The following is an 11668-nucleotide window of genomic DNA, read 5'->3' as shown; positions in this document are numbered from 1 at the left end:
CTAACAGGACGTGATCACTCTTTCCCAAGGGAGGAAGGTACTGGATGTCAAATATCTCTTCTTCTTTCCTGGTGAATACTAGATCCAGTACTGACGGTACATCTCCTTCCCTCATTCTTGTGGCCTGCTTTATGTGTTGATACAAGAATGTCTCCAGAATGAGGTTCACAAATCTGCATGTCCAAAAGTCCTCTGTTCTTGCTTTGTGTGTGTGTGTGTGTGTGTGTATATATATATATATTAGTATATTTTGGTAGCAGTCTTTCCTGTAGACATATATTATTAAATATGACCGAAAAAGTAAGATTAATAATTCTAACACGAATTTTCTCAATCTTTCGTACATTACGCTTCACTGTTGGAGGTAAATAAAAAATCACTTCTCCAAAATTCATTTTTATTTCTAGTCTGACGCGACACGGGCGCGTTTCGTAAAACTTATTACATTTTCAAAGACTTCACAAATACACAACTGATTAGAACGTATCTCTGATTTTATATCTACATTTGAGTGAGGTGGGAAGGGTGATGTGGCATTAACACAAGACAGAACAGGAGGGGATATTAATAGGGTATTAAAAGTATCAACACAAGACAGAACAGAAACAATGGGTATTGAATAGAAGTGTTTGTAGAAAGCCTATTGGTCCATATTTCTTGATGCTTCTATATTGGAGCGGAGTCTTGAGGTGGGTAGAATATAGTTGTGCAATAATTGGCTGTTGATTGCTGGTGTTGACTTCTTGATGTGTAGTGCCTCGCAAACGTCAAGCCGCCTGCTATCGCTGTATCTATCGATGATTTCTGTGTTGTTTACTAGGATTTCTCTGGCGATGGTTTGGTTATGGGAAGAGATTATATGTTCCTTAATGGAGCCCTGTTGCTTATGCATCGTTAAACGCCTAGAAAGAGATGTTGTTGTCTTGCCTATATACTGGGTTTTTTGGAGCTTACAGTCCCCAAGTGGGCATTTGAAGGCATAGACGACATTAGTCTCTTTTAAAGCGTTCCGTTTTGTGTCTGGAGAGTTTCTCATGAGTAGGCTGGCCGTTTTTCTGGTTTTATAGTAAATCGTCAGTTGTATCCTCTGATTTTTGTCTGTAGGGATAACGTTTCTATTAACAATATCTTTCAGGACCCTTTCCTCCGTTTTATGAGCTGTGGAAAAGAAGTTCCTGTAAAATAGTCTAATAGGGGGTATAGGTGTTGTGTTAGTTGTCTCTTCAGAGGTTGCATGGCTTTTCACTTTCCTTCTTATGATGTCTTCGATGAAACCATTGGAGAAGCCGTTATTGACTAGGACCTGCCTTACTCTACAGAGTTCTTCGTCGACTTGCTTCCATTCTGAGCTGTGGCTGAGAGCACGGTCGACGTATGCGTTAACAACACTCCTCTTGTACCTGTCAGGGCAGTCGCTGTTGGCATTTAGGCACATTCCTATGTTTGTTTCCTTAGTGTAGACTGCAGTGTGGAAACCTCCGCCCTTTTCCATGACTGTTACATCTAGAAAAGGCAGCTTCCCATCCTTTTCCGTCTCGTAAGTGAAACGCAGCACGGAACTCTGCTCAAATGCCTCCTTCAGCTTCTGCAGATGTCTGACATCAGGTACCTGTGTAAAAATGTCGTCAACATACCTGCAGTATATGGCCGGTTTCAAGTTCATGTCGACTAAGACTTTTTGCTCGATGGTACCCATGTAGAAGTTTGCAAACAGGACACCTAGGGGAGAACCCATGGCGACCCCATCTACTTGCTTATACATGTGCCCATCCGGGCTCAAGAAGGGTGCCTCTTTAGTACAAGCTTGGAGTAGTTTCCTCAGAATACTTTCTGGCATGTCAAGAGGAGTACAGGCTGGATCACGATACACTCTGTCGGCTATCATTCCGATTGTCTCGTCCACAGGTACGTTGGTAAACAGCGATTCTACGTCCAACGAGGCTCTTATCCCTGTGGCCCGTGTGCCCCGCAGTAAGTCCACAAATTCCTTTGGAGTTACTTCAGGCTGAAGGCGCAAGGAACATAAGGAGTCAGCAGGCCGTTGAGTCGCTTCGCCAGTCTGTACGTGGGTGTGGGTATCTGGCTAATGATTGGCCGAAGTGGGTTTCCAGGCTTGTGCGTCTTAACATTTCCATACGCATATCCAGGTTTATATTCCCCAATGATCTTTGGCAGGTGGAGTCCGGATTTCTTGGCGTTTACAGTTTCGATCAGTTTGTTGACCTTTGCTTTTAATTCTGCTGTAGTGTCCTTCGTTACCCTTTGGAACTTAGTTTGGTCAGAGAGTATGATGTATCTGGCGAAAATGAACATCATACTCTCTGACCAAACTAAGTTCCAAAGGGTAACGAAGGACACTACAGCCGAATTAAAAGCAAAGGTCAACAAACTGATCGAAACTGTAAACGCCAAGAAATCCGGACTCCACCTGCCAAAGATCATTGGGGAATATAAACCTGGATATGCGTATGGAAATGTCAAGACGCACAAGCCTGGAAACCCACTTCGGCCAATCATTAGCCAGATACCCACACCCACGTACAGACTGGCAAAGCGACTCAACGGCCTGCTGACTCCTTATGTTCCTTGCGCCTTCAGCCTGAAGTCTCCAAAGGAATTTGTGGACTTACTGCGGGGCACACGGGCCACAGGGATAAGAGCCTCGTTGGACGTAGAATCGCTGTTTACCAACGTACCTGTGGACGAGACAATCGGAATGATAGCCGACAGAGTGTATCGTGATCCAGCCTGTACTCCTCTTGACATGCCAGAAAGTATTCTGAGGAAACTACTCCAAGCTTGTACTAAAGAGGCACCCTTCTTGAGCCCGGATGGGCACATGTATAAGCAAGTAGATGGGGTCGTCATGGGTTCTCCCCTAGGTGTCCTGTTTGCAAACTTCTACATGGGTACCATCGAGCAAAAAGTCTTAGTCGACATGAACTTGAAACCGGCCATATACTGCAGGTATGTTGACGACATTTTTACACAGGTACCTGATGTCAGACATCTGCAGAAGCTGAAGGAGGCATTTGAGCAGAGTTCCGTGCTGCGTTTCACTTACGAGACGGAAAAGGATGGGAAGCTGCCTTTTCTAGATGTAACAGTCATGGAAAAGGGCGGAGGTTTCCACACTGCAGTCTACACTAAGGAAACAAACATAGGAATGTGCCTAAATGCCAACAGCGACTGCCCTGACAGGTACAAGAGGAGTGTTGTTAACGCATACGTCGACCGTGCTCTCAGCCACAGCTCAGAATGGAAGCAAGTCGACGAAGAACTCTGTAGGGTAAGGCAGGTCCTAGTCAATAACGGCTTCTCCAATGGTTTCATCGAAGACATCATAAGAAGGAAAGTGAAAAGCCATGCAACCTCTGAAGAGACAACTAACACAACACCTATACCCCCTATTAGACTATTTTACAGGAACTTCTTTTCCACAGCTCATAAAACGGAGGAAAGGGTCCTGAAAGATATTGTTAATAGAAACGTTATCCCTACAGACAAAAATCAGAGGATACAACTGACGATTTACTATAAAACCAGAAAAACGGTCAGCCTACTCATGAGAAACTCTCCAGACACAAAACGGAACGCTTTAAAAGAGACTAATGTCGTCTATGCCTTCAAATGCCCACTTGGGGACTGTAAGCTCCAAAAAACCCAGTATATAGGCAAGACAACAACATCTCTTTCTAGGCGTTTAACGATGCATAAGCAACAGGGCTCCATTAAGGAACATATAATCTCTTCCCATAACCAAACCATCGCCAGAGAAATCCTAGTAAACAACACAGAAATCATCGATAGATACAGCGATAGCAGGCGGCTTGACGTTTGCGAGGCACTACACATCAAGAAGTCAACACCAGCAATCAACAGCCAATTATTGCACAACTATATTCTACCCACCTCAAGACTCCGCTCCAATATAGAAGCATCAAGAAATATGGACCAATAGGCTTTCTACAAACACTTCTATTCAATACCCATTGTTTCTGTTCTGTCTTGTGTTGATACTTTTAATACCCTATTAATATCCCCTCCTGTTCTGTCTTGTGTTAATGCCACATCACCCTTCCCACCTCACTCAAATGTAGATATAAAATCAGAGATACGTTCTAATCAGTTGTGTATTTGTGAAGTCTTTGAAAATGTAATAAGTTTTACGAAACGCGCCCGTGTCGCGTCAGACTAGAAATAAAAATGAATTTTGGAGAAGTGATTTTTTATTTACCTCCAACAGTGAAGCGTAATGTACGAAAGATTGAGAAAATTCGTGTTAGAATTATTAATCTTACTTTTTCGGTAATATTTAATAATATATATATATATATATATATATATATATATATATATATATATATATATATATATATATATATATATATATATATATATATATATATATATATATATATATATATATATATACACATACACACACAGTATATATATATATATATATATATATATATATATATATATATGTATGTATGTATGTATGTCGTACCTAGTAGCCAGAACTCACTTTTTGGCCTACTATTCAAGGCCCGATTTGCCTAATAAGCCAAGTTTTCCTGAATTAATATATTTTCTCTATTTTTTTTCTTATGAAATGATAAAGCTACCCATTTCATTATGTATGAGGTCAATTTTTTTTTATTGGAGTTAAAATTAACGTAGATATATGACCGAACCTAACCAACCCTACCTAACCTAACCTAACCTATCTTTATAGGTTAGGTTTGGTTAGGTAGCCGAAAAAGTTAGGTTAGGTTAGGTTAGGTAGTCGAAAAACAATTAATTCATGAAAACTTGGCTTATTAGGCAAATCGGGCCTTGCATAGTAGGCTGAGAAGTGCGTTCTGGCTACTAGGTACGACATATATATATATATATATATATATATATATATATATATATCTAGAATGCTGATCAGATCAGCATTCTAGATCTAGAATGCTGTTATTTCGAATGATCTCTGCCACATGCTGTATGAGAAAGGAGTGCTGTACCAGTTCAAGAAATTGTCCTGCTTGTGATGGTAGTTTACCCAATTTATTGTCTCGTGGTTAAAGTCGCCCATTGTAGGGGTTTGGTTTTCTGATGCCACATTGATCACATTATGCTGATCAGCAACTTTGTCTTTGCCATGTCAGCCCTATAGCATACACCTACTTTTAGTTTGCTGCCATCTTGAGCTAGTATGTTGCATCATATAGCCTCATTGGTTGTTGCATTCAGGTCCTCTTTCAAATGCAGTATAACATTACCCCACCTGCTCTTGTTGTTCTGTCCTTTTTTTAATAATGGATGGTATTCTGGGAGATGGTGTTCCCCTTCAATAATATCCTCTTGTCCCCATGTGCTACTGATGTCACTGATGGGATTCTCAGCCTAGGCATATGTACACAATGGGTCAAATTTATTTACTAGGCTTCTGGCATTTATGTAGAATCAGTTTAAACTTCTGACATTGTTCTTACGGGGGTTGAGAGATTGCTTCTGCATTCTGCACATTACTATTCTGTACGTTGTCACTCAGGTTTTGTGCCTGCTTGTCATCCGAGATATATAGGGCTAGTTATGCTTGGCTGGGTGAAGGACTACGTCCGTTCCTCCATCTACTGTCATGATCCAACCTGTCCTCAGACTACGTACGTCCATTCCATCCAGCGGTCGACCCCAGAGACGCTTTCATCAATTTTAACATGCTTTTTGTTCAAAATAGGAATTTTCTCAAATATAAATTAATATTGTTATATACAGTATTAGCATAATGTGCATATTTATTCATTGGTTAGGTTAGTTGTTTAGGTTCTGTTGGCGATTATTTGTTGTATGTGGTGAAGCATTTACATTATTGTGGTTTAAACAAAAGTCGGCGAAATGTTTGCTGATGACGAAAGAAACTTGTTCGAATAATGTTCAAACATCATCAGTTGAGTCGTGTGCAAACCATTTTTCATTCCTAAACGGGGTTTGGCGGGTGGTCTTTCATATGAGGACGGGCTGCATGATCAGTCTGCCTCTTAAGTACAGTACTGTCGTTTTTTGCTGTTCTACTGTGAGGTCTGGGGAGATGTAAAGTTGGTTATACCCTTCAAGATCTTTTGATTTACATGCACTGTTGAGTATCCTCCTGTGTTCAAGATTTGCAATTGTTATGCTTACCAGATTTGCTTCAGGCATACCAAATCTCCCTACCTAGAAAATACTGTACAGTACTTCGATCCTCCTCCTCCTTACCTATCAGTTTCTCTATCATTGCCTTGATTTCCTGATTATTCCTACCCTCGTCTTTTGCAAGGTTCTTTATAATGTATTTTTTTTTGTATCCAAAGCTTTTGCTGTTCTCTCCAGATCTTTTAAGTCACTATCCTCAACTTTGCCTGCATTCAATGTATTTTCAATGAGTCTGATTTCCCTCCCAGGTTCACCTGGTTGACCACTGGATTCCTGCCTAAAAGATTGTGAATTATTGATTGTTGAGAGTCCATAAAATGTTCCATCTAAACTTTCTGGCCCATTTGTATTTCTTTAATTATAACATCAGCATTTTCCCCTCTGTTCTCTTCATTACTCTCATCCATGTCATTGATGGTAGTATTTGGGTCATTCAGGACCTTGTCATTGTTATTTCAGGTTTAGCAGTGAAAATGAAAAAGGCGTTCTCCTTCGGTTTGTTGTTGTATGCTTCAATTAATTTAAGATTTTTTGTTAAATTTGATGTGTGTATCTTTTGGCAGAACTCTCATTCAGTTGACTACTGCCCGAGAATCATTTTCCTTTCACACATCATACAATCGTCATACTCTCCTGCCATAGTTGCTAATTTAGTACTGTACTTTACTAACTTGTAAAGGTAATACATAAAGTATACAATTTATTTATATAAATTGTATTTGTATTACATATAATATACTGTTATATATATGGGACCAACACCAAGCCGAGAAGTGGGCATTGGTTCTTTGTTTGGACACTTTTGTTTACGTTGTCCACTGGGTGTTACTCTTCTTGTTGAAGAGTTTGGGGGGGGGGGGGGCATTCATACATCTCAACAAATGTACTGTGCTAAGGTTTATTATTTGTATACAGTATTTAAAATGTTGTATTATTAGTATAATTGTAAATCAAATATGCTTATACTGTAGAAACTCAATTGGAACTAATTATATATGTGCAAAGGATTAATTAGCTGAATTGCTCACTGCTTGCTTTTTTTTACTAAGAATCTGTCTAAAGACATTTGTTTTCCCTACATTTTAACACTTGTCTGTAGCAAGACATCACATTGTCGTTAATAAGGTCAATGCAACGGCCTGCTGAAGCTTTATTTGGGCGAGTCTTTTCAGGAAAACATTGGAGTTATTCCCATACTGCACACATTTTCTTGAGGAAGGGACATCCTCTGCTGCTATCCTCTACAGTACAATATTTGTTGTACTGACTAGCTAGTTCAACCTGTGTGCCATTTTCATGTTTACGAATGATCTCTTTGTTTTTCTTCTATGGTCATCCTTACATGTTTTCATAGGTTGAACCTTACCACCGACTTTCTTGGGACCCATGGCATGATATATAATAATTACTTTTATGTTCTAAGCCCAAAAAGCAGAAAAACTATTAAATTCTTTACAAAGAATTCACGCGCGATCGACACTAAACGGGAGGCTCTGGTAAGCTGAAGTGTGGGCGACAGTAACATCAGGAACCACACGCTCAGTCGCCCATACGCGTATAAACAAACTATGTAACTCGAAGCAAAGCTCGTAACCCGATTCAAATTTTACGGAGAAATTGGGCTCTTAACCTGAAAAATTATTAAAGATTCGAGGTGTCACTGCTCCTCTCGTGACACAAGCCAGGTGGTATTCTTCCTATTGGGGTGTGTTGTACATGCTGCTATGGCAGTGTGTTCACTCATAGGATATGGAGCTGCCCAATGAACTCGCCCTTTGGGGCAAAATAAAAAAAAATTACCTTGGTGTGGCATCAGTGGCTATGGCTAGATTCCTCTTTTAATACTTGGTCACAATCATCATCCGTTTTCCAACTTTTTCACGATTAGTGATTATACATGTATTCTTTCACTCGCTAAGCTGGCTGTTGAGTTGTACATAAATATATATTCTCTTCACTGTACAGTATTTTAAATCACTAGCGGTAAGTTTTGGTTGAGGCGAGATGGTGTATGTGGAGGTGGTTGAGACGAGATGGTGTATGTGGAGGTGGTTGAGACGAGATGGTGTATGTGGAGGTGGTTGAGACGAGATGGTGTATGTGGAGGTGGTTGAGACGAGATGGTGTATGTGGAGGTGGTTGAGACGAGATGGTGTATGTGGAGGTGGTTGAGACGAGATGGTGTATGTGGAGGTGGTTGGAGCAATTGTACTCGGCTATCCTGCAGATTCTGTCTGCAGGATCGAGCATTGACTTTTGGATCCCACCATTCTAGCCATCGGTTGTTTACAGCAATGACTCCTGTCCCATTTCTCTCTCATATCTAGGTTTAAAATTATGAATAGAGTTTGCTTGCACAACCTGCTCCTTAAGTGCATTCCATTTTCCACTACTCTCATACTAAAAAAAACCATTCTAACATCTCTGTGATCCATCTGATTTTCCAGCTTTTACCCATGTCCCCCTCATTCTGTTAGTATTACGTGTGAACATTTCATCTCTTTCCACTTTGTCAATTCCCCTGAGTATTTTATACGTTCCTATCATATCCCCTCCTCTCCCTTCTCTTTTCTGGTGTCGTAAGGTTCAGTTCCTTCAGGCGCTCATCATATCTCATCCCTCGTAACTCTGGAACAAGCCTTGTCGCAAACTTCTGAACCTTTTCCAGTTTCCTTGTGTGTTTCTTCAGGCAGGGACTCCATGATGGGGCGGCATACTCTAAGACTGGTCTCATGTAGGCAGTGTAAAGCTCTCTAAAAGCCTCCTCACTTAAGTTTCTGAATGATGTTTTAACTTTCGCCAGTGTAGAGTATGCTGCTGTCTTTATCCTATTTATATGTGCCTCAAGAGTTAGATTAGGTGTTATGTTCACTCCTAGGTCTCTTTCTTGAATTGTCACAGGCAGTTCCCCTTCATTGTGTACTGTCCCTTTGGTCTCCCATCACCTGATCCCATTTCCATAACTTGACATTTGCTCGTGTTGAACTCCAGTAGCCATTTCTCTGACAATTTCTGCAATCTGTTTAAGTCCTCTTGGAGGATCCTACAATCCTCATTTGTCAATTTCCTCTCATTGATTTTGCATCATCCACGAACATCGACATGTAAGATTCTACTCCTGTAACCATGTCATTTACGTATATTAGAAATAAAATTGGTCCCAGGACCGATCCTTGAGGTACTCCAATTGTTACTGTTCGCCAGTCCAACTTCTCGCCCCTTACCATTACTCTGGCTAATTCCTGTTAGTTCCTTACCCATGCTAGGGCCTTCCCACTTACTCCTGCCTGCCTCTCAAGTTTGAATGGCAGTCTCGTGTGTGGTACTGTATCAAAGGCTTTTTGGCAGTCTAGAAATATGCAGTCTGCCCAACCTTTTCTGCCCTGCCTTATCCTTGTTATTTTATCATAGAATTCCAAGAGGTTTGTTAGGCATGATTTCCCTTTCCAGAACCCATGTTGATGTTTGTTTACAAACCTAATGCTCTCCAGGTGTGCAACAAGTCTTAGCCTAATTATTCTTTGAAGTATTTTTGCAGGGGATGCTTGTCAGTGATATGGGTCTGTAGTTAAGCGTGTCCCCTCTCTCTTTTCTTGAAAATCGGTACATTTGCCTTCTTCCAGCAACTGGGCAATTCTTCCAACATAAGTGACTCAAGATCATTGCCAGAGGCACGCTGAGGGCCTGCCCTGCCTCTTTCAGTATCCACGGTGATACTTTGTCTGGTCCAACAGCTTTAGTTGCATCCTGTGTTGTCAACTGTTTCATTACCTCCTCTGCTGTCATCTCTATATCTGATAGTCTTTCATCTTGGGTAATCTCTTCTAACAATGGGAGCTGCTCAGGCTCGGTTGTAAACACTCCATGGATACTGGCATTCAGTGCCTCGCAGATTTCCTTGTCACTTTGTGTATAAGCCCCTTCTGTTTTCCTTAGTCTTGTTACTTGGTCGTTCACCGGCATTTTTCTTCTTATATGACTGTGTAGTAATTTGGGTTGCTTTTTCGCTTTGATCGCAATATCGTTCTCATAATTTCTTTTCGATGTTCGTCTTATGTTAATGTAATTGTTCCTAGCTCTGTTGCATCTAATGCTATTATCCACTGTCCTTTGTCTTCTGTACTTCCTCCACTCCCGCCTGTTTCTCACTTCTGCTTCCTGCACTGTCTATTAAACCATGGGTTATTATATTCCCTCCTGCTATTTTCTTTTACTGTTGGTACAAATCTCTTCGGCCTCCTTGCATTTCCATATGACTAGGTTCACCATATATTGGACTGTTTTTTCCCTCTAAATTTCTTCCTCCCACTGCACTGCTCCCAGATAGTTCCTTATCCTCCTGTAGTCCCCTTTCCTGTGTGTGTGTGTGGTTGGAGCGAGATGGGGGGGGGGGGGTTGAGGCGTGTGTGTGTGTGTGTGTGTGTGTGTGGGGGGGGGGGAGGTGATTGAAGGGGGAGTGGGGGGTGTGTGTGTGGGGTTGGGGGGGGGGAGGGTTTGTGTGTGTGTGGGGTGGTTGAGGGGGAGATGGTGTGTGTGAAAGATGGTGTTAGGATATATAGGGGGGGGGGGTGTTCACACACATGCGTGCATGCATGTAAATGCGCGCGCATGCGCCTGTAAATGCTTGACCCACGTACTGCAAATGTAAATAATTGAAACCCAGAACCAAGACGTCTAATATTTGTCAGTGTACACAATTGTAATGCTTGAACATAATGTATCTTCCAGAACTTTTGATTTTACAATGCCTTAATATCTGTAAATTAGTGTGTGGGAGTGACCACGAATTTGGACAAACATCCAAATGGTGGATTGTTTCCTCCATAAACAACTTAGGGCCAGGTCTGATGGCTAACAATAATAATAATAATTTATTTAGGAAAAGTATATACATAGATGCAGAGTTAGAAACATTGATTGATGTATAGATAGAGGTAGTACATACAATACCTAAAGCCACTAGTACGCATAGCGGTTCGGAGCTTCGGCACCACCACGGCAAGGATGGGTTATATTATTGGAAATTTCCAGCTGGAACTAAGTACACAACTCATTCCTTGTAGGTACACTAATATTAAACTGTTCAGTGTACTCGTCTAGTTGTGCTTACTGGGGTTGAGCTCGGGCTAAACTAGACCACTTACCGCAGGAGGCCTGGTCAGAGACTGCCCCCCGGGGGACATTGATCCTAGGAACCTTCGAAATAAAAAGTAACAGCAAAGGCGCCTGACAGCTGGGTGGACAGCGCTTCGGATTCATAGTCCTGCGGTTCTGGGTTCGATCCCCGGTGGAAGCGGAGACAAATGGGCAAAATGTTTCTTTCACCCCTGATGGCCCTGTTACCTAGCAGTAAATAGGTACCTGGGAGTTAGACAGCTGCTACGGGCTGCTTCCTGGGGGTGTGTAACAAAAAGGAGGCCTGGTCGGGGACCGGGCCGCGGGGACGCTAAGCCCCGAAATCATCTCAAGATAACCTCAA

This window comes from Procambarus clarkii, chromosome 13, assembly GCF_040958095.1.
Source record: "Procambarus clarkii isolate CNS0578487 chromosome 13, FALCON_Pclarkii_2.0, whole genome shotgun sequence".
Lineage (NCBI taxonomy): Eukaryota > Metazoa > Arthropoda > Malacostraca > Decapoda > Cambaridae > Procambarus > Procambarus clarkii.
This window is presented reverse-complemented; position numbering follows the sequence as displayed.